Source organism: Corvus moneduloides, chromosome 15, assembly GCF_009650955.1.
Source record: "Corvus moneduloides isolate bCorMon1 chromosome 15, bCorMon1.pri, whole genome shotgun sequence".
NCBI lineage: Eukaryota > Metazoa > Chordata > Aves > Passeriformes > Corvidae > Corvus > Corvus moneduloides.
Window position 1 is genome coordinate 16,499,236 of NC_045490.1, and position 4,669 is coordinate 16,503,904.

Consider the following 4,669-nt stretch of genomic DNA (forward strand, 5'->3'; position numbering starts at 1 on the left):
TTTACTAAGTGGGAGTGAGCGATAAGGATGAAGCAGGCAGAGATCAAAGGACACCGAGTGTTATGGAGAGCAGAAACCCAAGCCTTCAGAATGACCCAGCACCAAAGCCCTGGGACCTTTGAGCAGAAGAGCAGAGCAGCTTCAGGACCATCCTGCACAGGGCTGGGGCACAGCGAGCCATGTGAAGAGGGGAGGGCAGAGAGGGAGATGCTGCCAGCAACACTCCATTTCACCCACAGACAGGAGAGCTGAGACCAGGAGCACTTGGAGGATTTTGTGAGTCAGTGGGAGGCACACCAGAACCCATCCTGAGTGAGGACAGAAGAACAACCTCCCTGACAGAAACAGTTTTCAGAGTGCAGGGCTTAGGTTTATCACGGTGTCCCACAGTGGTAGGGAGGAGAAGAGAGATCCAACAGGCAGGAATTGTGTAGAAAGATTCATTTATTTAATTATTTTACAACTCTTTTATCGACTTTTTTCTTCATAGTCTAATTGGTCAAAGGATCAGCCATCCCTTGGTGTGATTGGCTAAAATCCTAAAACATCCATTGTCAAAATATTTTTTTACTGTACCATAAACAAAGCTTTGCAAGGTCGCAGGTGTTCGTAGTTTATAGAACTCTGCTAATATGTTCCGTGAGAGAGAAAAATATCTCACGGGACTGGACAGAAGCAAGAGAAATTCTTGCTAGCTGCATATTTGTAGCCACATAGGTTCACCCAGATGAGGCTGGACAGATGTGAAAGGATATTGAATCTGTTCAGCAACTCCATGCCTGGAGGCTGTGACTGGGGCTGGACCAGCCAGGACAGCAGTGACCCGTTCACACATGGGTTCTGCAGCCTAGGCTTGCTCCTGCTTCGCAGCTCATAGACCATGGTTTGCCAGCAGGAGCACCAGCCCCATCGGCTCCCAGATCCAGCAGCACTCATTCGAGTTGGATCAGGCACCCAGGCACAGCTCCTTGCAGGGCAGACCAACACCTGCTTCCAAAACCACGTGTGTCACTGACAGCAACTGCAGATCTGAACTTTCAAGACACGAATTTTGACCAAGCAAGTCAGGAAAACTTCCCAATATTGAAGGTGATGGGTAAGAAAGACCTTTGTCCCAGTCAGGGCTTGGGATTTCAGCACAGAGAGTGCAGATCCAGGCACTTTATCCTCCTGGGCAGCATTTTCCTTTTGAGGTGTTACATTGATCCTGGATCTGCTCACAAGGTCCTAAATGGTATTTTTGTGGAGGCACTGGCATGAAGCAGGAAGGAAGGCACAGGCTGGTGGCAGTCTGGGGATGGAGCAGGATCTCTTCAGCCGGCACTGTCACAGAGACAAGGACATCTCCTCCCCGGTCCCTTCTGCCCTGTAGACACCTCCACCAAAATCAATCACCAACAAAGCCGGCCCTGCCTGCAACCTGTAGTCTCACAGAACCCTCTTGCAAAGACAGTGGGGTGTTTCACAAGGCTTTTGCAATGGGCTTTACCAAACCACTATGTGGAAAGAGGTGTGAAACCAACAGGAATAGGGGCAAACAGCCACTGCAATGGCCTTGCACTCTCCTGTTCCTGTTCACCTGCTCTCCACAGCCTGTCCTGCTGTCTAGGTCCAGCTCCTGCCCTCGTCCTTGGCAAGGTCAACTCCTTGCCTCTGGCTGCTGCTGTTCAGGCAATCAGAAAGAAAAAAGTAAACAACAAAGACAAAAGCTTTGATTATGGAGCCGCTGAGTTTGCCAGGCACAGGGAGGGCTGGGGGGAGATAAATATTGCTAAACCAGAGTTTCCAGGCAGCACAGGCTTCCCAATAAAGAGGATTCACACCTCCCTTCCCACATCTGCTAATAATGGTGGGTCATGCCAGGGAACAGGAGAAAGCAAGGGGGAAAAGACACCAGCAGAAGTGCAAAGGGTGCGAGACCTGGTCTGTCCTTCACCATCTCAGACACCATGTTCAAACAGCTCCATTCCTGTATCTCAGGAGTTCCCCGCCCTCCGCTGCAGCCACACCACACATCGCAGCGAAGCCTGCGTGGGAGCTCATGTGAGCCCATCAGGTCAACATGTGTAACGCCTCCAGGGTTCTCCCACACCTCTCAGGTGCCTTCCGGGGATGTGCTAACACACCTGATGGAAATTGGGTGAATGTACCTTCCACATGTCCTCACTCAGTGTCCTGCCTCTCCTTTTTCCAGGGGAGAGCTGGCTTGTCCTCTCTTTGTAGGAGCTAAGTCCCAGTTTATTGTACAGCATTCCCTACCAGCCCAGGGTAAAGACAGCTGCACCTAGAAATTAATGTATAATTTCTGCTGGAGGGGCACTAAGAGCAATAAAGCCTGGCCTGCGTTAGTATTTGAAGTATATGCAAACTGCTAATAAGGATATGTAAGTATCAAGTGATGTTTGAAGATTTTAATGAAGCCAAGCAATGCTTTTCAAGCTGCTTTCCCAATTAATGTTTAACAGGACAACAGTGTGTGCCTGCTGGCACTGGAGTCAAGGACCAGGACCAGTCCAGTGTTGCTCAGCAGAACAGTGTATATTGTGCCTGCTGCAAGGTCCTGGCTGGGCAGTATCATTTCCAAAGGCATATGGAAAGGACATCGTAGGGTGAGGAGACTGCGTGGGAAGGAATTGTCTGCAGCTCCAGGGCAGTGGAGCAGCAGCCCCAGCTCGTGCCCACGTGGGCAGTGCCTTCCCCCAGCCTCTCCATGCCAGCCCTCCACTTCCTCACACCCTTTGCATGAGCCACTTGGACCCACAAGTGTGGCATAAAATGATCCAGAGGAGTTGGTTGGTTTGTTGGTCGGTTGGTTGGTTTTTTCCCATTCTGCGGAGCAAACTGCCTCCTGGGAGGCTCTGCCAGATGTTGGGGTGCTGCAGCATGTCCAGAGAAGGGAACGGAGCTGGGGAAGGGTCTGAAGCACAAATCTGATGAGCAGCAGCTGAGGGAGCTCGGGGGGCTCAGCCTGGAGAAAAGGAAGCTCAGGGGGGACCTTCTTCCTCTACAGCTCCCTGAAAGGAGATGTAGCAAGGTGGGAGTTGGCCTCTTCTCCCAGGTAACAAGTGACAGGATGAGAGGGAATGGTTTCAAGTTGCACTGGGGGAGGTTTAGGTTGGATATTGGGGGAAATCTCTTCACCAAAAGGGTGTTCAGGCACTGCAACAGGCTGCCCACAGCAATGGTGGGGTCACCATCCTTGGAGGGGTTTAACAGACATGTAGATATGGCACTTGGGGACCTGATTTAATGGTGGCCTTGACAGTGCTGGAGGAATGATTGAATTCAATGATCTTAGAGGGCCTTTCCAACTTAAATGATTCTGTGTGAGGAGAGCAGCATGGCTGGGGCAGACAAGGCTGGGGAACGATGGGTGTGTGTGTGCTTCACTGCCCACATCCAGGGAAGCGCAGACTCTGCTCGGTGCCCTGGAAAGGGCTCTCGAATGTCTCTCACACCTCCCGTCAGCCAGCAGGTTTCATTCGGGACACACTTCGGGTGCTGGCTGAGTTCTTCAGACAGAGCAGGGGTAGCTGTGTATCCTGTTTTTCTCTCGCCCAAGAATATAGCATGTCATGTAACTAATTTAAATAATTTCTTCCTTGTTGAGCCTCATTAGGGACCCAGCTTAATGCTGGCCTGATTTGATCTGCTATTCGATGGTGGGCAAGAGGAAGCTGGTTTCAGCATGCACAGCAGCACAGGAGCAGGGTCATGCTGCTCTACTCCCTGGGGACCAGCACTGTCCCCAGCCACGTCCCCACCACAGTCCCCAACCCCACCTCACGCTCCCCAGGCACAGCGTCACTCCACAGGCGGCCACTGCTGTCCCCTCGCCGCTGGCCACCACTGTGAGTCACGGTCATGTGCCAGGGGCAGGGACGGTGACTGAACACTCCAACCTGTGTCCTTGACCTATTTTATCTGGGCAAACCCGTAACTGCTTTCCCAGGCTCTGTGCTTGGACCTTCTCCTACCCACGCGTCCCGTTATCAGCAGAAGGCGACAGCGCCCGTGCAAAGGTCCCGGTCACCAGCCAGGTGTCCCGTCCAGTCCCCGCAGGGAAGGGAAGCGACAGCGGCGGCGTGGGGGGGCTGTGGGGCCCAGCCCAGCCCCTGCCATGCCCGGGGGTCCCCGGTGGGGCCGAGGCTCTCCGGGTCCCATGCTGTTGACCCCGGCCCCGAGCAGGCTGTGGCTGCGTCCCGAGCCCCCCATGCCCACCCTGACCCCGCTGTCCTTCCTTGGCTTAAGCCCTGCTCAGCCCCGCTCAGCTGCGCTGCCGGGAAGCCCCCTCCCCACGGGCAGGGCCCGGAGCCCCGCGGGTCCTTTCCAACCTCAGGCTCCTCAGACTCCGCTCCGGGGCCGGGGCAACAGCAGTGACAGAGGCAGGGACAGCGACGTGGAGAGGAACAGGGGCAGTGGCAGCAGCTGCGTTAGGGACAGGAATGGAGGCGGGGACAGGGATAGGGACAGTGGCAGTAGCTGGGACAGGGACGGGACAGGGGCAGAGACATGAGCAGCAGCTCGGACAGGGACGGGGCAGGACAGAGACAAGAGCAGCAGCTCGGACAGCCGCGACGGCTCGGACATGGCCCGGCTCCACCCGGCTCCCTCCCTCCGGCCACGCCCCCGTCGTGGCCACGCCCCTTGGGCGGGCCCGGGGCCGTGA